Raw genomic sequence first — 24,971 nt, forward strand, 5'->3', positions numbered from 1 at the left:
GCTATGACATATCCTACTTTTCAATGTTTAAATTCTTTTGAAAAATACCTCCATAGTGTTCTCTACCAAGTGCATGTCTGTCTTTTATGACTACAATCGGTCTATGCTTCACTATCTGCAACTGAAGTGGCTTGGGTGTAAATTCTGTGGAAGTTAGAAAAGAATGCAGCAGAGTTTCCAAAATTCTGCAACACATTTGTACATAGTTATATTTGGTCTGCAAAGAGACCAATTTCTTTTACTGTGAATTTTAAAGTTAAGTTTTTCATTCTTTGTTGTATGTGCAGGATTAGTTTTTCTTGGTTTTGTTTTTCCATTTCCTGTCTCTCCCCTCTCAAAATGTTCCCTTTTTGCCTTCCCTCATTTCTCTCCCTTCTCCATTTATTTTTTACTCCTTTCTGCTCTCCCTTCTCATCCATTTTCTCCCTCCCATTCATTCTCTTCACATCCAGGGGTAAGCAACCTCCAGTGCACTCAAGTGTTCAGGATATCCTTAATGCATTTACACAAGAGATTTGCATACACATGGCTTCAACTGTATGCAAATATTTCATGATTAGGGATATCATAAAACCCCAAAGCAGATTTGCTGTTCATGAGGACTGAATGATACTTAACTATGCTCCACAGCTAACAAGTTTGCCAGTTCAAGGAGGGAGATTTTAGAACAATCCTAGATTTCTGACAATCCCATCCCAATGCATTACTGACTCCAAGCACTGTGTTATGCCCTTCTTGAAGAAGCCGTCAGCTGATGTGAACTTGTTGGAAAATCATCCAGCTTTATTTCTCTTTGTAAGCAAAAATTATGAAGAACATTCTTCAACATAATCAATCAGTTAGTTGAGCTAGAACAGCAATTATTGATCAATTCCAATTCGGTTTTCAAAAAGGGCACTACTGAGATCTTATTACTTGCCAGTTTTGATCCACTAGCAGAGGATTTAACAGTGGTGTAGAATATGCCTTAGTGCTGCTAGACATTTCCGAAACATTTGACACTATAGATCACCAGATCCTTCTAAACCATCTTTCATCTCTCGGTATCTCTGGAACAATCCTTGATTGGTTCATTTCTTTGACCGACAGATCCCATCAAATTCAGCTCAGAATGTGCTGCTCTGACTAGAATAACTTGGATACTGGGGTATACACTGTTCTGCCCTTTCCACCATGCTCTTTAATATTTACTTAGCCCCTATCTGTAGAAATTTCTCATGTCACTGCATAAGTTACAGAATTTATGCCAATGACATGGTTCAATACAGCTCTTCCTTGGCAGAAACTCTGAAACTGATATCGCTGTCTTCAATGTGCATATCAATGGTTATAACAAACTCATGTTAAACATTCCAAACACTGAAATTATTTTGTTAAGCAAATGTTCTTTGCAATGCTTCCCAAAGTTTACAATTCAAAGACCACATCATTCCAGTCAGGCAACATGTTCAGAATCTAGGTGTTCTTATTGACTCTGAATTGACTTTGCACATAAAGTCTTCATTTTATAAGCTTCAGCTGACTTACTGTATGCATCCTTATTTATAAGACAAAGCTTTTCGTACCATAATGCTCACCATGGTTCTTTGCAACCTGGATTACTACAATTTACTTTCTATTAGACTTGTACAGAATGCTGCAACTCATATCTTAAAAACTCCACTATGTGACCATATTTCACCAGCATTTACTTCACTACATTGGCTCCCTATAAAATGGCGAATGTTATACAAAACTGCAGTCATGATATATAGAGTGGTTCATAATGAGATGGACTGTTGGCTTAGCACTATATTAAGAATTTATAAACCACCTAGTACATTAAGATCTTTCAGGGAAATGCCTTCTTGAGATTCCCTCTGTGAAGCTGGAAAGATTGTTCAAACAAGAGACCGCTTTCTCCATTGCAGGGCCTCACTTCTGGAATTCACTTCCACATTTTGTTAGACTAATAGAACACGTTAACATCCTTAAGACAATTTTAAAGACATTTTAAAAAGCTCATAGCTTGGAAGGAACAGTATAATTTACAGACTTTATGAGATTGAATTTAGAGCTGTATATAAGGAAGCTGTAACTTTTTTTTTTTTGATTGAACTGGCATCAATATTTTTATCTTACAGCTCTAAAACATTTTTTGTGTTATGTCTTGTAATGTATAACATCACATTATGTGTTTTTATGATTGTCCCTCATAATTCATCTTGAAATAGTTTTTGTTACATGCAGAAAATAAATTAATAAACTGAATTGAAATTGATTGCAATGGCTAGAACTAAGGACTACAAATACCACACTGCGCTGGGAAATAAGTTCAAAGCCAGAACAGTCCATAAAGTCTCCCTCCTGGAACTGATTTACTTGGCAAACCTGCTGCTCACTTTTTGCCCCCCCCAAAAAAAATTGTCTGCCCATTTGGCTTTGCATTTCCAATACAGTCAACACTGTGCCAGAGTTTGCCCTGTTTACAAAAATCCAGAGTTAGAGAGGATGTCCCACACTCCTTTCAGAAAATGCAGAGCTGCGCCATTGCTTCATGAGCTGGGTGAGTGGCCCTAGCAGGACAGGAAGCAGACAGGTGTTTGAGTTGTTTCCCATAGTTCTGCAGCATAACCCCCAACTCTGTGGCCAAAGATTAGCAGGAAACTGGTAGCCCTGGCTACGCATTTAGACCTGCACATGGAATGCTATTCCGTCAGTGGGTCTCCTTTCTCTCTCTCGGGGGGAACAATGAATCTTGGAATAAGTCCAGTACAGCCCGAGGTTGATCCCTCTGCACTTATCCAAGTTCTTTACCTAGGTTCCTACATCGCCTTCAAACAGATACTCGAGTCTAAAGAATGAATATTTAAAAGTCACTGCCCACAGCACACAATGTATTTTTTTTGGGAGATCAAATCTATTCTAGCTTTCTTGAGAGTTATTTGAAATAAAACATTTATTTTGAATTCAAATCAAGCAAAATCGCTTTAGCTATCAGTCATCAATATAATTGATTCAGTTTATTTGCGAAAAGGCTACATTAACACAAACTCATTCTCATTAACAAATGTGCTCTTTCAAAGATTCAACCCTTATCAAATATGACGAAGTTTTCAAATCCTAACACTAGAAACAGATAACCCATATTTGCAACTCCATATTCAGACAGTGGTTAAGGTACAGACTGCACCCTGCAGTCCCTGGGGAGCTGAACCGGTTTCAGAGCTATAGTACTAAACAGGTGAGTTTTATTCAAGCTCTTGATAGCACAAGTTTTTGCATCATTAAAATGCATTTTGCTTAAAATTTCACATCCTCACCTTTAAAGCAGAGCTTTTGCTGTGCGTGGCTGATAGGGAGGTATGAGAATATTAAAGCAAGAAGTTTTCATTTTATGATGGCAGGAGGGGGAACGGATTTCAGGATAGTATCTGAGCAAAGCTAAAACAGTACACCCTCAAAGATTAAAGGAAGGGCAAGAAGGGATTACTAAAAGCTGTGAGCTCTACTGGCCATGGGAAGCTCCTCAAAGCTAAGGATGTGTGAAAAAATTGTTGTGTGAAGATTCTTCAAGACATAGTTTAAGGGAAGAAAATCCAAGCAACAGGCAGGAAATAATGAAATCCAATTGCACAGAATTTTGCCAAAAAAAAACATAGGGGAAATTAAAGGGACTTTTCAAATGTAACACAAGGTTGAATTCTACCACGTTTTAGTAATTTCCTCTAAAATGTTTCTATTAAATTCCAAAGTGAAATATTTCCAGAAGTGATTTTAATACAGTTTTTGCGCTATGGTGAAAAGCCTTTTGTTTGCAGATTTCACTTGCACTACAACTTTTTCCCATGCGTCTTCGCTCACAGCAGTGTTCATAATATTCTCAAGTAAAGCCTGCAATAGAAAAGCAGTAATAAAGGGATGTGCCTCTAATTATCCCCATAGTAAAAATAAACTGAACAAAACAAAGTCCACTTCTTGTTAAGTTAAATATTAATGGGGAAGGAAGTTGGACCAAATTCATTTCAGTGTATATAAGCAAAGAAAAACTGAGGTGCAAATGCTTTTATGACAAGTGAAGGAAAATTGTCAAAGAAATTGTTACCAGAAATCCCCCAGGAAGAAACTAGATCCTATATAGCAGCAGGGAGGGTCACTTTCAACATCCCACCTAGGACTAAAGAACCTGTGGAGTTAAGTATGTTTCACAAATTTGGGCTAATGTGCACAAATCCAGGGGTTATCCTGAGCAGGTGTAACTTTGTGCAGGTAGATTTACTAGCAAACTTCAAAAGTACAAATAAGTGCTTTCCCTGCTCCAACTATGCATCCTATAATTCCAACCACAGCTGCTAAAAAAAAAAAGTTTTTCTTACCTAACTCTGCGTCTCAAAGAGATTAAAAATTAGAGAAAAATATAGTAAGCAATCACAATAAAATCCTAAAAATCACATTATAAACTATATACAAATATAAAAATAATCAAAACAAACCAATCAGTAAAAATGAAAAATTTAAAAATAAAATAACCATTCCAACAGAAAAGAAAAACCTCTTAGAGGCCAATGAAAAACTTTTTGAGATAGATTTCCAAAAAGTAAACAAAGGACAAAACTAAAAGTTTCTTTGAAAAGAAAAAAATATGGAGAAGCATTTATAACCGAACAAATCCTTTTATACACACAACCACCTAGTTGATTTTCAAAGCACCACTTATATACATAAAGAGTTTTATTTGCATAATGTCACAGATGTGAGCCCTTAGGCTGTGACATGGTTGACGCAGCCTAGTAGATGGATCTTCTAGGCCCACACTGACTACTGGTGGACCCGCCCTTTGTTTTAAAATTTGGAAGGGAGACTGAGGCTTTCAGCGTTTCCTCAAGCAATTCTTTTAACCATACAAGTTCTCTCCATGTACACAATGCTTGCCCCTTGGAGGATGGTGTGCCAGACATTTTGGTTAATATAGGTATGCCTTGGGCTTCAAAAGGTTAGGAAACACTGGTCTGAGATATCAGCATGAGAAGAGATGTAAACAACTTGCAGTAGCCATTGCCCCTGGCACAGCACAACATTAAGTAGAATGTTATTAAAGCAAAAGTCAATTATGGCAATCCATAAAGAAATGACAATACCAAAATAGCTGGGGGGTTTTTCATATCTTGTGCAGAGAATATATTAGATAAGTGCCTCAACAACTGACCTATCTCTTGAACTTTAAAAGTTGGGTCAATGATGCATTGAAACATTTAGCAAAACACATTGCTGACCCCCCCCCCCCCATTCTTCATTTAATATCACAGCAGTTCAATCAGCAGCTCTTCCCTAATTAAACCATCTAAGTTCAAACAGAGGTTGTGTGCCATCTAACACAGGTGGCTTTTCTGCCAGTGCTGGCATGATATAAATGCTTTCCTTTGACAGACCACACAAAAAAAAAAAAATGCAAATCAAATCAAGCCTACTAATTTTTTTTTTTTTTTGTTAAAGAGAACAATGGGCATTTCAGGAAAAAAAAAAATCTGTAGACTAGTTACAGTCTTTTGAACATTATCTTGTTAAGCTGTCTGTCAGCTACAAAATCACTATAGCTATCCTGACAGCAATTTACATCTTAGAAAGCTGCAGGGCTGCTCCTCTCAAATCTACAAGAAATCTGTATTTTCCTGAGATAGCCAAACAATCCTGTTACCCATTTAGGATGAATTCAGCAAAGTTGCTTACCTTTAACAGGTGTTCTCCTGGGACAGCAGGATGTTAGTCCTCACATATGGGTGACATCATCAGATGGAGCCTGGCACGAAAAACTTTTGTTAAAGTTTCTAGAACTTTGACTAGGCACATTGAGCCTGCCCAGCATGCCCGTAACACAGAATTACAAAAAAAAAAAAAAAACAACATGAGAAATCTAACTCCGCAGGATGGCAGGCAGGTTTCGTGAGGACTAACATCCTGCTGTCCCAGGAGAATACCCAATACAAATAAGCAACTTTGCTTTCTCCTGGGACAAGCAGGATGGTAGTCTGCAGATCAGTAAAGAATTAATTTAGTAAGAATTTTTATGCTCTGCCAGAGAGATGACAGCAGTGAAAGTCTCAGAACTGAAATGGTGCCACTCAATTTTAGATCCATGTCCTTTTGGGATAGTAAAAAAAAAAAAAAAACCCACACACACAACTTAAGAGCTGTCCTATGAACCCATCAAAAACATGATTAATAAATCATTGAGTTAGGGCAACAGTGAGACCGGTACAAAAAGAATCAAATTGTCCGCCTGAGAATTAGAATTACCACCCTGTCTCTAACTTATCTACAGTAGCTATAAATCTCATAAAGGTAGAATTCACAACTGGATTATATGAGAGATTTCAAAATTTTAGACTAAACAGTTTGGGGTAGATTTTAAAAGAAGTGCGTGCGCATGTTATAAAATCGGGGGTCGGCGCACAATTATTTATTTAAAATCTTTTCTATACCATCGCTAAGTTATCTACCATCGCAATGGTTTACATGTTGGCACATAAATAAATGTAGGGAGAAACGTACTATAGTACATTCTAACAGGTGCCGCCAAGGTTCGGTTACAATAAATCATTAAATACAAACAGTTGTCAGTGAAGTTGGTCATGACAGAGGGTACCAGGAAGTACTGTTTACGGGTAAAATTCATTATTCATAGTGTTACAATTATGTTAGTAGTGATGTAGAGTACTTTCTACTGTATGTTTTTGAGTGCACCTTGCGCGCGCCGAGCTGCACTGCCTTTCCCCGTTCCCTCCCAGGCCACTCCGAAATCGGTCACAGCAGGTACAAATGGGGGATCAATGTTCTTCGTGGCATCCTTTGTGTTGGGGAGTGTCCCAGGATTCAGTATTGTCCATCCTTTAATATGTATCTTTCCTCTCTGGGAGCCCTGTTTTCAAGACTTAATAGTGACGTACTTCATGTACACAAATGACCTTCAGTTTTTCTTGCCATGTAGAGTCAAGGAACAGTTGCCCCAAAAGAAGCTACAAAAGTTAATTGCATTAGAAATTAATCGGTTGGCTGAACTCAGTCTGTTTTTAAACATTAGAAAAACAGATCTTATGGGTGGGTCAAAGTCTATATAAAAGGCCAGAACTTGGAAAAAAACTTTCCAAGTTGCTCAACTATCCCCATTCAGTCTGAAATCAAGAGTTTAGGGGTTTTCTTGACTTGCAATTAATAATGAAACAGTTAGTGATGTAGCAAAAACTCCTTTTTATAAGCTGTAGATGATCCAACCATTACAAAAATTTACCACAGAACCAATTCTGTGCTGTTGTATAGTCCATGGTTTTGTCCCATTTGGACTATTTTAGTTCTTTGTATGGAGATTTGCCAGACAAGTTAATTCATAGGCTGCAGCTAGTTCAGCATGCTAGGGATGTGCAATCGTTTTTCCCGAATTAGTCAATTTTCAATTCCTAATTCGGAATGGTTCGGGAGAACCAAAAAATGATTTAATTTTTTCTGAAATTTCGTAAAAAATTCATTTTCGGGTTAGCGCGCGCTAACTCTGCCACATTAGCGCGTGCTAGCAAAAGTTAGCGCACACTAACCCGAAAATAGGGGCCCATGAAAAAAAAAAGAAAAACGAAATTCCCAAAGGGGGGCCCCCTGAAACGAAGCCAGACATGAAATTCTAACCCGAAGCACATCTCAAGACCATGCTACTGTGCAGGTGTTAACAGGTCTCCCTAGAAGAGCGCATATTACTTCAGCACTGAGAGACCTTCAATGGCTGCCTATGAAATGGAGGATAAAGTTCAGGCTATTGGTAATTTCTTTTAAACTTCTAACTACTCAGCCATGCATTTTGAGAAGCACAATTGAGTAGTACACTTCAACTAGATCATTGCAATCAGAGGGTGCACATCTGCTTGAAATCCCTCTAGTTAGTAAATATAGATTGGTGTAAACTAGGACTAGAGCATTCTTGTTTGCAGTAGAGGCTGAATAGAATAAATTACCAGCAAGGATGCGAGAGTTGCAGGAACTAAAAGGGTATTAAAGTCCAGTTCTATACAGAAGCATATGGGTGAGGTATTACGATTTGGTTCAGTAATGTTTTATATAGATGTGTTGGTTTAATATTGTTTTATCATGATGTTTTATTATTTGTACTGTATTATATATTGTTAAATATGTTTTAGGATTGTAATATTGTAATGCACACTGGAAAGACACTTGGAATTAGAGGAATAAGATATGTTTATTTTGAACTGGCAATTTCCTTCTGCTCATTTGGGTCTGCTGTTCAATTGGAGCCAATGCTAGAAAATTGGTGCCATCTTCATTCATGGTTTCCCAGATAAGTCTAGAAGACGCATGTATCTAGCAAGCCTAAAGCCGCCGTGACTTTCAAATTTACAAGCAAAGCAAAGTTGTTTGCATTGGACTTGCTCTTCTGATAAACCCAAAAACCTGATCCTAGGCCATTAGACCTTTTCTGCAGGGTATCTCCTGTTCCTCTGCTGCACATAATACCCACACATTTGTAGAATTTATTGTGGGAACATAAAAGCACCCTGCCACCAATGATTACCACCAGACAACCCAAACACACTAAGCTTGTGCTTACACTTCGCCAGTTAAGTTGCAGTAATAGCTAATGTACGGTGAAGGCCTTTGTACATGCTGCATACTGAAAATGCAAAAACATATATACAATTGGTAAACATGGCCATGGAAAACCCCAAAATACCTCTATTGTGCATGCACAGACTAGGCCACCAGACTGAAGTACATCCATGCAAGCTTTTTCCCCCATTGAAAATTCACATTGGCTGGCTTGAAGATCAGTGCACAATCTAACCCCTCATCACCATGCTTATTCATCAGCTAATGTCAACTTTCTAAATACCATCAAGTTAATAGTGCTTGCTGTAGCCTGAATTTTTGTAAACAGTGAGACCTCATAAAATGTGGCGGGCTCACCGTGTGAGCGCCCGGAACGCCACTTTCCGGGCGCTCACATTTAAAATTTGAAATGCAGTTTTGCAAGGAATTGATTACCTTGTTTTTCATTTTCCAGTAGTGGCATTGTGCGGCCCCTGAGGAAGCTTTTGACAGAAGGGCCAGTGCCAACGCTCCATATCCCTACTGCATACTCCGCTTCAATACGCTACGATAAGTGACACGCTATGATACTGAATTTTCACTGCCTTACCTTGTAGCAAACTGACACAAGTTGCCATTACCCCATTGTAAATCTTAAACAGAGAGACCGATGATTTGAATTTCTTTGACGGTGTATTCGAAAAATTATCACCGCACTACCTGGAAAGTGGCGTTCCGGGCGCTCACACGGTGAACCCGCCACATTTTATGAGGTCTCACTGTTTACAAAAATTCAGGCTACAGCAAGCACTATTAACTTGATGGTATTTAGAAAGTTGACATTATAAGATTCCATCATTTGTTTTGTACAGATTTTGTTTTCTACGTATTCATCAGCTAAGGCATGTGTAGTTGACAAAAGAAAAGTTACACTTTCTTGGGATACAAATTTAGTTGGGCCCCATCCTTGAGATTTAGTACAGTTTCAATCCCTGACAGAGGAAACATCTAGATCAGAGCTTTCCAAAGTGTGTGTCGGGACACATTAGTGTGTCGCCTGTAGTGTGGAGGTGTGTCGCCCGGTCCACAGGGCCGGCGGAAGCAGGGAACTATAGCAGGAAGATCGGCGGGCAGTGGTGGACTTACATCACCACGGCCCGAAGAAAAGGGTCACGTTCACTCCTCCTCCTTCCTGCCTGTGCAGCCCTGGAAGAAAAACGTTGCCGGAGCCGCGTGGGCAGGAAGGAGGAGGAGCATCTGCTGCGTACAGAAGAAGAGCAGCATTAATGGGCCGTTGCGGATCCCACGTCGCGACGGCCCGAGAAGAGGAGGAAACCCGATAGCAGGGCCGCTGCAGATCCCACGTCGTGGCAGCCCGAGAAGAGGAGGAAACCCGATAGCAGGGCCGCTGCAGATCCCATGTCACGGCCAGGGAAGATCAGGGCCTCTGAAGAGCCCATCCTTCGGCAATCCGTGCAGAGGGACAGCATGTGCCAGTGAGAGCCTGTGCTTGAGCAAGAGAGCATGTAGGAGTGAGAGAGCCTGTGTGTGTGAGAGTGAGACAGCATGTGCACGAGAGAGAGACAGTATGTATGTATGTATGTATGAGAGAGAGGCATGTGAGAGTGAGAGCTGTGGATGTGTGAGATTGCATGTGAGTGAGAGCCTGTGTGTGTGAGAATGTGTGAGAATGAGAACCTGATTGTGTGTTTGAGGGAAGACAGATGGAGAGAAAAGAAATAGAAAAAAAGACCCTGTAAAAGGAATTTGAAAAAAAACAAGAAAGGAAAGGTGGAAAAAAAAGCCTGTGACCAACCGATTAGAAAACTAAGATCAGACAGCAAAGGTAAAAAAAAAAAAATTACTTTTTAGTGATTGGCACATGTAATCTTTGGGAATATGCAAGAGTAGCACTTTCTCTATGCCGATCTCACAATGTACGAGATCAGCATGGAGGAAGTGGAAGCCTGCAAATATTTATTATGAGATAGGTTGTGTTGTGAAACATTTTATTTATGTATATATTTAAGGAAACATACATAAATTGTTGAAATACATTTTGTTCGTTTAACGTTTAACTTCTGGTTTGCTGGTAGACTGAATTACTGTGTCACGAAATTATGTTTGTCTAAAAAGTGTGTCACCAACATGAAAAGTTTGGAAAGCTCTGATCTAGACAAAATTCAAACTACAGAAGCAATACAGGTCAACTGCAAACCTGCCACAATTTGGCATGAAGTTTATTTTATACCATCTGAGGACACTTATTTTGGGATCTCTTATTCTGTGCAATATGATCTCTCATCTAATAAATTTATGCAGTCTAGCAAAATTGTGAATTTACTTGTGCAAACATCGGGAGACGAAAACATTTTATTAAATTCTTTGATTCAATGCACCACTCAAATCTGATGAATAGAAAACACCTAATGCATTCAATACAATATGATTTTATCCCATGTTCCTAAATAAACTCCTATAGGATAATGCCTTCTCTAAATTAGACAAATAACCCCCTGAAGCAACTGCCATAAGAAAGTAATTTTGACTGGTGTTATTGAAATAATATATCTATCATTAGACTAGATCATGGGGAAGAAATGTAGTGTTTGATATGTGGGATAAAAATAAAATTATCGCCCATTAGAATTTCACCAGATTCTTGGGAGCACATCAATAGCAAACACACTAATCTTTAAATCAGTAAGCTTGGGCCAGTCCGGGACTCAGTGGCAGTGCTGTGAGCTGTTATATGGAGAGCCTGGGTTCGATTCCTGGGTCAAAGTCTGCAGAAACAGCATTCACAGCTCCCGAGGGGAGGAAATCCCAGTTACTGTGCAATGGCAACATCTAATGCCCAGATTTAGGGGCCTCCGATTTCAACGTTCTGGTGCACGGACCCCAGACAAGGATTGCTACCATAGTAATTAGGCTTGGGATTATAAAATAGGGAACAAATCTCCAAGTAGTTGGCTTTTTTTTTTTTTTTTTAATCTGGTTAAAAACCTTATCTATTCAACAGGGCAGGAAGTTCAAAAAACCCTGGATTTCTCTGGCTAAATGCAAACTTAACTGGACAAACCCCTTTGAATGTGGACCTCTGACAGCCTTTTTAAAAAAGCCTTTCGCACGGCACTGAGTTCCAGAATGTAGCCACTACACAGGAAAAGGCTCCGTTATGTGACGAGAACAAACGCAGTACCATAAGGGAGGGAACCAATAAATGGGCTTCATTCACAGGTCTTAAGGTTCAGCACTGAGAATAAAAAGACAAGACTGCAATATCGCAGACCCATCCCCTTTAAAGCTTTGAAACTCAGACTAGATCAGGATCAGATTTAGGTATAGGTAACAGGCAATTAATTCCAGTGCCAACATTTTTTTGGAAGGCTTCACCCAATCCCCATTCCTGGGAACTGTTATTTACTACTTCAGGCAGCATGCAGGGGAAAAGGCACGGAGAGGCGGGAGGCAGAGCAATTGTTTTCTGTTCTGCAGTGTCCCCTCCAACTTCACTACCCTCCCCCCCTCCTATCCCCACAGGAGGGAAGGGAGAGAGGCTAGTACAGTCACTGCAGGCAGCATATGAGGCAAAACAGGAGGGAAAGTGCTCAAAAGGGAGCAGAACAACTGTTTTCTGCTCCAGCAGGAGAGGCTCCAGCTTCACCCCCTATCCCGACAGCATGGGGGAAGGTGCTGCAGCTGCCTGTGATCCCAGGACTGGGGACTCCGCTTAGGGCAAAGAGTAGGAGAAGCAAGGACTTCAGAGCTGAGTGATTTTCAGATAGGGAGGCGCGTGCTGGGATCAAGGAAAGGGAAGAACGTTGGAGTCAGGCCTGGAGGGAGGGAGCGGGTGCCGAGGTCGTCTATGGAAAGAGGGGGAGTTGATAGGAAAGGCAGTGTGGATTGGGTGGGGGGAGGGGTGGAAGAGAGAATTTAAAATTGTATTTAAAATTTGATTATGCAAAGCAAGTTACAATAAAACTATAATAAACTAGTAATAAAAGTCTGTCCAGGGAAATAATAATAAAGAAGATATGTTATAATAATAAGAAATGTTATAAATGGAACCGCAAGAATAGCGACTATTGGAGACCCTTTTGATCTGGAATTTAAACGCTGCCCCTGAAGCAGGACCAGGACGGTCTGAAACACGATCGTGTCGGGACGATGCTATGACGCAGAGAGCGTTTGGGAACTTCGCAATAGATGAGTACTGTGCTTTAATGAGTGGTATGAATGATTGATCTTACTTACGTGAGAGCTGTTTCCTCTGTGCATATTTGTGGCACGGTGATGTTATAAATCAAGAAGCGGGGTCTTTAAATATTTTACAAATAAGAAAAAAAACTTCAAAAAAAAGTGTGTTTTCTAAAACGCTAATAAAACTCAAAGAAAGAGTATTTTCAGGATTAATAAAGCAATTTTGGACCTGTAAACTACTTATGGGTTGTACATGTTACAAACTCACGTAGTACAGAGGTCCTACAAACACAAAAGTAATTATAACTTAAATTGTTTGTGGTTCCAGAGCAGTATTGGTGAGAATTTAAATACCAGATTCCCTAGTTGGTTTGATGTGTGTGTACATTTGTATGGATCTGGAATAAGATTGATTTAGACATATAGGTTTTGATATACATTTAAGAGTTACATGGGAACTTAGAGAAATGTTTGCAGCTCTGACTGACTTTTCAATGTTTCTTTAGAGTTGGGATAGTTCTGGAGGACTGGAGAAAGGTGCATATGATCGTTCTTCACAAAAGTGGAAGTAAGGAAGAGGAGGGCTGGAAACTACAGGCTGGCCTTTGTGGTGATTAACAGAATTGCTGCTGAAACAGAGGATAATGCCATTTCTGGAATCCAATAGATTATAAGATGCAAGGCAGCATGATTTTACCCAAGGTATGTCTTGTCAGATGAATCTGATCAATTTCTTTTAACTGCGTGATCAGAGGGTTGGGCGTGGGGATGTAGTAGATGTAGTGCACTTAGATTTCAGTAAGGTCTCTGACAGTTCCTCATAGGTGACTTAATAAACTGAGCACCCTTGGTATAGGCCCTAAAGTGATAAATGAATAGAAACTGGTTGAGTGGGAGTCAACAAAACAGTGGTAAATGGAACTCACTCTATGATAAGGAGCATTGCTAGTAGTGTGCTACAGAGATCAAATCATTTTTCAACATTTTTTAAGCAATATTGTGCAAGGACTATTGGAGAAAGTTTTGTCTTTTACAAATGACAGCAAAATTTGCAACAGAGTAGACACCCAGGAAGGTGTGAAAACGTGACGGGGGGGGGGGGGGGGGGGGAGGGGGAACTAGCGAAGCTCGAAAATAGTCTAGAGCAGTGGTTCGCAACCTGTGGACTGCGAAACCATAACAGGGGGGCCCCCAAGCTGTGCGAGAAGAAAATAGGATAAAGCATAAACATTGGCAAGTTAAATGTAAGACATTGATAAGACAGGCTAAGAGAGAATTTGAAAAGAAGTTGGCTGTAGAAACAAAAACTCACAGTAAAAACTTTTTTAAATATATCCGAAGCAGAAAGCCTGTGAGGGAGTCAGTTGGACCGTTAGATGATCGAGGGGTTAAAGGGGCACTTAGAGAAGATAAGGCCATCGCGGAAAGATTAAATGATTTCTTTGCTTCGGTGTTTACTGAAGAGGATGTTGGGGAGGTACCCGTAATGGAGAAGGTTTTCATGGGTAATGATTCAGATAGACTGAATCAAATCACGGTGAACCTAGAAGATGTGGTAGGCCTGATTGACAAACTGAAGAGTAGTAAATCACCTGGACCGGATGGTATACACCCCAGAGTTCTGAAGGAACTAAAAAATGAAATTTCAGACCTATTAGTAAAAATTTGTAACTTATCATTAAAATCATCCATTGTACCTGAAGACTGGAGGATAGCAAATGTAACCCCAATATTTAAAAAGGGCTCCAGGGGCGATCCGGGAAACTACAGACCGGTTAGCCTGACTTCAGTGCCAGGAAAAATAGTGGAAAGTGTTCTAAACATCAAAATCACAGAACATATAGAAAGACATGGTTTAATGGAACAAAGTCAGCATGGCTTTACACAGGGCAAGTCTTGCCTCACAAATCTGCTTCACTTTTTTGAAGGAGTTAATAAACATGTGGATAAAGGTGAACCGGTAGATATAGTATACTTGGATTTTCAGAAGGCGTTTGACAAAGTTCCTCATGAGAGGCTTCTAGGAAAAGTAAAAAGTCATGGGATAGGTGGCGATGTCCTTTCGTGGATTGCAAACTGGCTAAAAGACAGGAAACAGAGAGTAGGATTAAATGGGCAATTTTCTCAGTGGAAGGGAGTGGACAGTGGAGTGCCTCAGGGATCTGTATTGGGACCCTTACTGTTCAATATATTTATAAATGATCTGGAAAGAAATAAGACGAGTGAGATAATCAAATTTGCAGATGACACAAAATTGTTCAGAGTAGTTAAATTACAAGCAGATTGTGATAAATTGCAGGAAGACCTTGTGAGACTGGAAAATTGGGCATCCAAATGGCAGATGAAATTTAATGTGGATAAGTGCAAGGTGATGCATATAGAGAAAAATAACCCATGCTATAATTACACAATGTTGGGTTCCATATTAGGTGCTACAACCCAAGAAAGAGATCTAGGTGTCATAGTGGACAACACATTGAAATCATCGGTGCAGTGTGCTGCGGCAGTCAAAAAAGCAAACAGAATGTTGGGAATTATTAGAAAAGGAATGATGAATAAAACGGAAAATGTCATAATGCCTCTATCGCTCCATGGTGAGACCGCACCTTGAATACTGTGTACAATTCTGGTCACCGCATCTCAAAAAAGATATAATTGCGATGGAGAAGGTACAGAGAAGGGCTACCAAAATGATAAAGGGAATGGAACAACTCCCCTATGAGGAAAGACTAAAGAGGTTAGGACTTTTCAGCTTGGAGAAGAGACGACTGAGGGGGGATATGATAGAGGTGTTTAAAATCATGAGAGGTCTAGAACGGGTAGATGTGAATCGGTTATTTACTCTTTCGGATAGTAGAAAGACTAGGGGGCACTCCATGAAGTTAGCATGGGGCACATTTAAAACTAATCGGAGAAAGTTCTTTTTTACTCAACGCACAATTAAACTCTGGAATTTGTTGCCAGAGAATGTGGTTCGTGCAGTTAGTATAGCTGTGTTTAAAAAAGGATTGGATAAGTTCTTGGAGGAGAAGTCCATTACCTGCTATTAAGTTCACTTAGAGAATAGCCACTGCCATTAGCAATGGTTACATGGAATAGACTTAGTTTTTGGGTACTTGCCAGGTTCTTGTGGCCTGGATTGGCCACTGTTGGAAACAGGATGCTGGGCTTGATGGACCCTTGGTCTGACCCAGTATGGCATTTTCTTATGTTCTTAAAAAGCCAGCGCTAAAGAGAGACCCAATAGGCCACCGCCAGATCCCGGACCGCATCCCATGACGGCTACAAAAGAGGAGGCCACAGGCTGCTGGCGATCGAAGAGTGAAAGAGGTTTGACAGGTTGCAGGCGCATCCCATCTCTGTGGCAGAATAATGAAGCAGGCAGTGGTGCCACCAGCAGCATAAGAATGAAGTGGGCCGCCCATGCATCCCATCTCTCTGGCAACACAAAAATGAAGCGGACCATGAGGTCATCAGCACACCCCATTTTGCCAGCAGTAGAAGAATGAAGAAGGCCACAGGGCCACTGGCAGCATAATAAAGCGGGCTGATGCACCCCATTTTGCTAGCAAAAGAATGAAGCAGGCTGCTGGCACACCCCTTCTCGCCGATGACAGAAGAATGAAGCAGGTCACAAGGCCACTGGCAGCCTGAGTGAGAAAGAGGAGGCCTGGTGAGAGGGTGTGTGTGTGTGTGAGAGAGCGCCTTTGTGAATGAGAGAAAAAATGTGTATGAGCATGAGCATATGTGTATGAGAGAGAGAGTGCATGTGTGTGAGAAGGAGCATGTGAATAAGAGACAGCATTTGTGTATAAGAGCAAGTGAGTGTGTGAGCATGTGTATGAAGAGAGGAAGCATACACCTGTGAGAGAGCATGTGTGAAGGAGCGTGCGTGTGTGTGAGAGAGAGGGAGCATATGTGTCTGATGGATGGGGCATCTGTATGTGAGTGCCTGTGTATACCAGAGAGAGGAAGTGTGTGCGAGTGTATGTGTGTACATGTGTGAGAGAGCATGTGTATGAAAGAGGGAGTGCATATGTTTGAGAGAGCATGAGGGGGTGTGTGAGTGCATGTGTGCACGAGAGAGCATTTGTGTAGGCATGTGTGTGAGAATGAACATGTGCATGTGTGTGTATGAGAGGAAAAAGTTTGTGCGCTCTTCTGCTCACCCTTATTTATCCAATATAATCTCAGGAAGACTGGAAGTCTAAAGTCTCAGGGAGAGTGGGACATTTTTAAATCCTTATTAGTTTAATAGTTGGCTGTTTTTTGAAGTGTGATGTTTTGAAATATTTTGTTTACGAAATTTAAAAATATAAGTATTAAGTTACTGGATGCTGTATGTCAGTTTTGAAATTTTTTTTTTATTAGTATGGTTTTACTGTTATTGATATTTTATATTTCTTGATTGTATTTGATCTTTTATGAGGAACGGCAATGTTTCTGTTTTTCCATTGTTAAAATGCATACAGAATCTGGCTTTTTGCTGTTTCCACTTCAGTTTTTGTCTGCACGTTTGTATTTATACTTTTGGTCTCTGTATTCTGTATTTGGTGAGAGTCTGTTCGTGTTCATGTGAAAGAGGCGAGGTATTTTGCTAGTATGTAGCTTTTATATAGGGATCTACAGCAGCTTGACTTATCCTATTAGGAAAATAGGAAGTGTATTCATGTTTTAGGGCCTGATATATTCACAGTGTTGTCTTTTCACTGGTAAGGTGGTTAGTCTGAATCTGATGAAATCTATAGGAACCTGCCATACCATAACATCCTGAGTACGTTTCTTGAAGAATTTTATATTATACAATATTCCTGGTAGTGGAGGGAATTTGTGTTGCTGTTACTGAGGTGACAACTGAATTTGAATATTTTTTTTCTGTGGTGAGTGGTAAGAGGAAATGTCCTTGTTCTGCTCACCACCCATTGTTGGGGGGAGTTTCTGTGAACATAGGGTATTGTAGAACGTGAGTTGCAGGTTTTATATTGAGATCTGTCACACTCCTATACGGAATAATTTTTGATTGATGCTCAAATAATTTTATTGGTTATTTTACAAGATGGCTGACATTGGTCAGGTGATTGTTACTTAGAAGGTTCTTCTGTCTAGAGATGCAACTGACAAGCATGCCCAGCAGCTTGTGATAATGGTGCAAAATGTTTATAAGCTGAGGTATCCTGTCTCTGCATATATGAATTTGGCACCAGGCAAGTATGGGGAAAGTTTGATCTTGGCAGGGATCCAATGGCTAACAGTGGTTTCCCTGCCATAGGTGATTTTCTTTAAAAATAATTTAACACACTACCATATTGGTTGGGGGTGGAGGGTTAAGAGGAAAATAGGTGCACCAGTTTATATCAGTAAGCATTATTTAATAAGTTTTATATATTATCAATGAGCCTGGTGTGTATATATTTGTTAATTACATTAATAACTTTTCTATAAACTGCACATAATTGTAGATAAAAATGAAAAGCATGTAGGGTCCATGAAAATTTGAGGTTGAAAAGGGGTCCATACTCCCAAAAAGGTTGGGAACCTTGGTCTAGAGTCTGGCAGCTATGATTTAATGCTTAAAATGCAGGTATGTATTTGGGCTACAAAAATACAACAGATCTATATAGTATGGGGGTGAAATTCTTCTAAGTATGAAATAAGTGTGGGATCTGGGGTGATCATATCTGATATCTTAAAGAGCCCAATCCAGTAAACAAGTTGATCGCAAAAGATAGAAGGATGCTTGGGCTTGTAAAGAGGAATGGTCAGCAGGAAAAGGAGGTGATACTACTGATATATAATCATTTGGAACACTGTAAAATTCTGGAGGTCACACCTTCAAAAGGATATAAGCTGGATGGGATTGGTCTAAAGGGTAGGCACTAAAATGCTCACTGGTCTTCATTATAAAGCTTACGAGGACAAAGACCTAAACATATATACCCCAGAGGAAAAATGGGATAGGGGATATTTAAACACCTTCAACATATCAATGCACTGCAGGCAGGCCTCTTCCAGCAGAAAGGAGGATCTGAAATGAGGGGGTAATGGGATGAGGGCGAAAGCAGGAAAACTCAGGATATGGTGTAGACAAAGACGGTATTCTATATAACTGGTTACCAAGCTCTATGAGCATTCAACATCCTACTGTAAAAGAAATGTTAATAATCCATTAGCTGTGGTGCCTCAGTAAGGGAGATCCAGAGCACAGGAGCTGCAACTTAGAAAGCACATTCTCTCGACTCAGCCAGTTGGGCCTGTTTGGCAGGAGTGTCAAGGAGGCCTCTCTGAGATGACCTAAGTGACATCTGATAGACATCTGCCCGATTACCTCTGCAGAGATTTAGTTTTCATCCTCCAATCCATGTTCACTTTGGGGCAGATTTTAAAACCTGCACGCGGGCGCAGATTTATTCGCACAACCTGGCACAAACAAATCTATACCCGATTTTATAACATGCGCATGCTGGCACACCATCCCCCGGCACAGGCCACTGTGCTGGAGGACTCTGGACCGCCCCTCCGCCACACCCCCAGACCGCCCCCTAACCCCGGACCCACCCCCAGACTGCCACCACGCCCCTGGACATACGCGCATCCCAGGGCTTGGACTCGGCGCGCGCAGGGGCAGCTTTTCGGGGGTTACGCGCGTATCTTATACGCGTAACCCTTTGACAATCTACCCCAGTTTGTTTTGGATCCCATGTTTCACACTTTTTTTTTTAAATGACCTTAGAACACCTGAATCAGAAATTTAGTAGCTGAAAATTAACCTCTTCAATTAACAGAATTTCAGGGATGTCCAATTAGTGACTCTGAACCTAGAGCTGCAGGAGGCAGGCTAAAAAGACGAGTTTAGCTCTTACCTCCTCTGTACTTCTAGAAATCTGTCACATAAGGAACATTTTTCTCTATTGGCAGATTCAGCCTTTCATCCTTACAAGGTACATCAAATGTGTTCTGTCTCTACAGTGGATTTGTATGTTTCTTTATTGCACTGCTACCCTGTGTCATTTAGTGATATTACATAGCTTAGATTTTCTACAGGTGACAAGCTCTCTATCTTGATTGGTCATTGTTTGAATATTTCTGAACTTATTGGATCTGCATTTGCTTGCTCTCTGTGCCCCCTCCTCTTCCTATTGGTGCCCTGACAAAGCAGCCTTGGACACTATTTCCTGGAACATCTTTCAGTTGGAAGAAGGCTTTTGGCAAGCTAAGAGCTCTTTCTGAACCTGCCTCAGGTTCCACAGAAGCATTGCTTTTCATTATTCATACTCCACAGCTTCTACTACAGCTCCAGTGGTTTCCTTCAGACCACTGGGCTTCTAGACAGAATTTATCACAGCTCTACAGTCTCCCCTATCTGTGCAGCTAATCTTCATGCCTTCTCATTCCGTGAACGTTGAATTGTTCATCATTCTAATAAAGATGTTTGGTATTCAAGAAAAGAGTTCTCTGATATTTGAAGCTGGGAGGAAGGTTTAATTGTCTAGGGATTCAAGCTAGAATTGAGTGCAGAGGGCAGGTCAAAATGAATTCCAATTAGAACACAAGTGTGCAATCTGTCTGCAGATCTATTTAAGCCTAAACCTAATAAATATTATCTGGGACAAAAACGTATGATGCTCTAATGACATACCTTAAACTCAAAAGTATCCTCTTTCTCCTGCAATCAAAAGCATAAAACATTTTCATCTCACTAATTTTGTAAACAAAATAAAGAAAACTCAAATGGCATGCATATAATGCAATCAAATTTCTCTGGCTCTCTGAAAAGGACTGTTAAAATGTATGTTTGTTGGCAACCTGGATCAGCAGCAGATACATGCAGGTTGAAACAAAACCTGGGCCAGTGTGCTATAGAAGAACCTCCGAACAAGTTTGGTGCTACTCCAGAAGTTTGGCAAGTGTAAGGCATTCCAGGTAGCAAACTCTGATCCTACAGCTTTCTCATTTTTATGTATTTTTTATAAAAGGGAAATAAAAGTCAAATAACTAAAAAATAAAGCACAACAAAACAGGGTACAGCACAATGACACCAGCACAAAACAGAAAAGGTCTTAGAGATTCTCAGATTCACATTTTGCCAATCCTCAGTATGTCCTTTTGTAGGGATGTAAGGAATGTCATACCCTCTCTCTGGTTTACATATCATATTAAGATTTGCATGTGGTCGTCCAACTGTAAAAAGGTAAAGCGTGAACATGGAGCACAATCCTATAATAGGGATTTGTTTTCACATTGTTGCAAGCATTTCACAGCCAGTGAACTATCATTTACCTTTTGCTCCATTTGTATATTTCCAGCTATGCAATTTTACTTTCAACTTAAGTGGAGAAGTAATAGTGAATAAATATATATTTAGTTGCTGTAGTATCTGCTCAGCATAGCATGCATTAATCAAGAAAATCTTAACACATTTGACTTGTAAGTTTCTGTGACAAATTAGCTTTGCATGCTAGAAAGATTCTTCACATGCTGAACTACAAATTACACACGGTCACTGTGGGCGCATCTCGAGGGTGAAGACTGACACCAAATACATTATCTGTTCATCTTACTAATTCTACAGAAGTAATTGCCCATAAAGGAAAGGTCATAGGCCTTTTTTTCTTGAATTTACTTATTGACAGAGAAGCAACGGACAGATTAGCTATGAGGAACTGGTAAATCTATCTGGAACCAGTCTTGCAATGTAAAAATGCACACTTGTAGCATGCTTTATGCCTATCTGCGGTTGGAAAATGCATTTCTTTCTTTGGGAGGTAGTTTATATTCTATGCTTTAGTTGCTGGTTATTTCAATCTTTGTAAAACAGGGAGCAAGTGTCACAAAGAATGTCTGAAAGAATCTTCTTCTTGGATTCCCTTCTTGCTCAAAGTAACATCTTGAAATCTACCTTTAACACCAGACTTTTGTGAAATGTTCCAGGACAGCTCACCAAAGCCCAGTTAATGGCAAAGACTTCCATAATGGTCCAACACTTTGGACACGTCTTCTACTGAAAAATTGGGGAATATTTTATTGCTTTCTTTTAAAAGTGACCTAAAATAATATTCTGGTCCATGCAAGAACAAAAGCAACACAGCCTAGAACATCAAATGCTTTCCCTGGAGGTATAATTAAATTAGACAATAAGATATTTAAAACTGATTCTAAAGTGTTTCAATGTGAATAAAAGTCTAGAGTCTGGGTTGTTGACAGTGACCACTCAAAATATTGGGCAATTCTGAATTATTAGACATTATATCCTGCAAGGTCAGATCTAGGCAGATGCTAAGCATTCTGATAAAAGCAGGCACTTAGGATAACTCAAGGGGACTGTTTCCGGTCATAATATATTAATCCCAGCACTGCATGGAAAAGTAAGGGTTAAAAGTTAGGAAAAACACTATTCTTCCAAATCATATCCTTTCAATTGCTCATTAAATAAGACACCACCACCATCTTTGTCCATAAATTTTATAATTCTGATTCCCCGTTAATAATCACCACTAAAACTTATATTGGATACTCTTGCAACATAACTATGCATCCTTTATTTATTCCTCATGTTTCTCAGTTTTATTTTTTTTTCATGTTACATTTATATCTCCTGTAACAAGGATTAAGGGTCAGCACTTGTAGAGGATAAGGATCATATCCATATAGACCTGAGAGCCACACTTATGGAACCAAAGTCACACTTGTGACTATTTATAGATTATAATAGTAATGTTATGGTTTAAATAAAAATTAAGAGAGTCTTCCAGCTTGTGGGGTGTTTCATTTGGTCATAGACAAACTGCTTGGCTGAGTTGCATCACTTTCAGTAGACAGAATAAGGCTGCTGTATCACAGAATGTTTCCAAAATGAGCTCTGACTGACAGAATCAGTTTTTCTGTCAGAATAAAAAAATAAAAATAAAATACCCCCTCTCCCAAATCCCAGTACCCCTTATATACACACACACATACACACAGAACCATTAAATAAAACCTGACAGGGTCTGGGTTGAACTCCATGTGAAAGAATATATTGGGGAGACCATCCAAAATACCTTAAGGACCAACTCCAGTTATCTAGCCAGTCCACCTTAAGGAACACCCAAGAGGGAAGCCAAGAAAGGATGGTTCCCAAGGGAGAGAAAAGCCAAGGCCTAGGAGGGAGTAGAACAGGACTTCCCAATCCTGTCCTGGGGATCCCTGGGTTTTCAGGATATCCACACTGAATATCCATAACAAAACTTGCATATTCTGGAGTCTCCATGTTATGCAAACCTCTCTCATGCATATTCATTATGGATATCCTGAAAACATGGCTGCCAGGACAGGTTTGGGAAGCATTGGAGTAGCAAGTCCTAGGATGAGAGGAAAAAAAGAGCAAACACTACTTTGAATGTCTGACAGCCCTAACTTTGTGACAGGTCTTCACAACTATGGATGTGCATTTGTTTAAAATGAAACTGCAAGACACAGAGCCGGATTTTAAGAGGTACACGCGGGCGTAGATTTGTGCACGCAACCCGGCGCACACAAATCTATGCCCGATTTTAACACATGCACGGGACGTCACGCGCATGTTATAAAATCTGGGATCAGCGCACGCAAGGGGTGCACATTTGTGCACCTTGCACGCACCGAGCCCTAGGGGAGCTCAGATGGCTTTCCCTGTTCCCTCTGAGGCCGCTCCGAAATCGGAGCGGCCTCTGAGAGAACTTTCCTTCCACCCGCACCCACCTTCCCCTCCCTAACCCGCCCCGTCTAAACCCCCCTCCCCCGACCTTTGTTAAATAAAAGTTGCGCCTGCCTCTGGGCAGGCGTAGGTTGCGCACGCCGGCTGAGTGCCGGCACACAATCCCCTGGCACGGCCGCTGTGCCGGAGGCCTCTGTCCTGCCCCACCCACCCCTTTTTTCAAGCCCCGTGACATGCGCAAGTCGCCGGGCCTATGCAAAATAGGCTCGGCGCGCGCAGGAGCGGGTTTTCGCGGTTACGCACATAATATATGCGCGTAACCCTTTCAAAATCTGCCCCACAACGAATAAGGCTAATTTTTTTTTTCGTGGGGGGGGGGATGAATAAAACAGAACTTTTGTTAGTTTTATTTTTTTTAAAATGCATTGGGCCGATTTCTAGGCCGAAAGCGGGGGTCTCACCTATGGCATAGACCAAGGCCCAAAGCATGGGCCGCAGCCTATGCCATAGGCAAGGCCCTGGCTTTGGGCCTAGGCTGATATGCTGGCATCGCTTTTGGGCATAGGCTGAAGCCAAAGCAGGGACTGAGACCAAGGCCCGACCGTGATGCAGGGCATCTGCCTAGGAGCCCGAAAAAAAAACAAAACACCACATACCACACCCACAAACCCTTACCTGATCCATCAGGTTCTATTGAAGGCCTTAGCCCAGAGGCCAGGTCTCAACGCCAGGGCCTCTGCCCAGGGTCAGGCCCAGGCCTGGGAGCTCCCCCGTCCAATGTCTTCTTTCTTCAGCTCTTCACTGCCAAATGACTGTCCATTGGGGGTCAGAGTGAATTACTCCAGCATTTTCACCCCAGTGGATGGCACCATTTTGATATACGGCATGTGTACAGCACTGCTGTACATCAAAATGGCACCGTTCGCTGGGGTGAGTACACTGGAGTTAATTCACTTTGGTGTGACCCCATTAGATGCCATCATTTGGCAGTGAAGGCTGTGGCCTAGGCCCAGGCCTGGATAGCAAGGCCTGGGCCTAGGCCACAGCATCGGGTCCTGGCCTCTGGGTTGGTTTGCCGCATCAGGCCTGGGTCAGTGCCCCGGCCTCAGCCCAGTCATTGGGACCCGGCCTCAGAGTCAGGCCGAAGCCTTGGCTTTGAGTAGGCAGAGGTTACTGTGACCTATTCTGCCCTCTGCCTTGAGAAGGCCAAGGTGGTGGCAAGCTACCGCCATCCTTGGCCTACGAAAGGCTGAGGGTTCAGTCTGGGCCTAGGCCAAAGCCAGCATATCCTCCCTGGATCTGGTAAGTGGGGTCTGGGGGGGATCCTGGTCCTGGCATTTTTGCAGACGAAAGGCCCCAGTAAGCCTCATTTTTGTTTTTTTGGCCGTTTCACAAATCAAGCAACCCCATGAACTGAGATTCGTGGAAAAAACCTCTAAAAAAAACATTTTTTCTCTGCATGTCCTTATTCACAGCAGAGTTAAAAGTTGAGGTAAGCAGACTGTATGATAACATTTTACTGTACATAATA

The 24,971-nt window shown here is 41.0% G+C and overlaps 1 protein-coding gene across 14 annotated transcripts in view; it reads right to left on the reverse strand.

The window, feature by feature from the left end:
* Positions 1-24,971, reverse strand: part of JAKMIP1 (janus kinase and microtubule interacting protein 1) — a 558,919-nt gene that overhangs the window by 449,400 nt on the left and 84,548 nt on the right. Inside the window, exon 1 of one of the 14 annotated variants that reach the window (XM_029591267.1) lies at positions 5,707-5,744. The exons of 12 other annotated variants lie outside the window; for them this stretch is intronic. The gene's annotated coding sequence lies outside the window, so the exon portion shown is untranslated. Of the gene's footprint in view, positions 1-5,706; positions 5,745-24,971 lie in introns of those variants that run through there. One more of the 14 variants, XM_029591292.1, reaches the window with a different exon arrangement.

Source organism: Rhinatrema bivittatum, chromosome 1, assembly GCF_901001135.1.
Source record: "Rhinatrema bivittatum chromosome 1, aRhiBiv1.1, whole genome shotgun sequence".
NCBI classification, from domain to species: Eukaryota; Metazoa; Chordata; class Amphibia; order Gymnophiona; family Rhinatrematidae; genus Rhinatrema; species Rhinatrema bivittatum.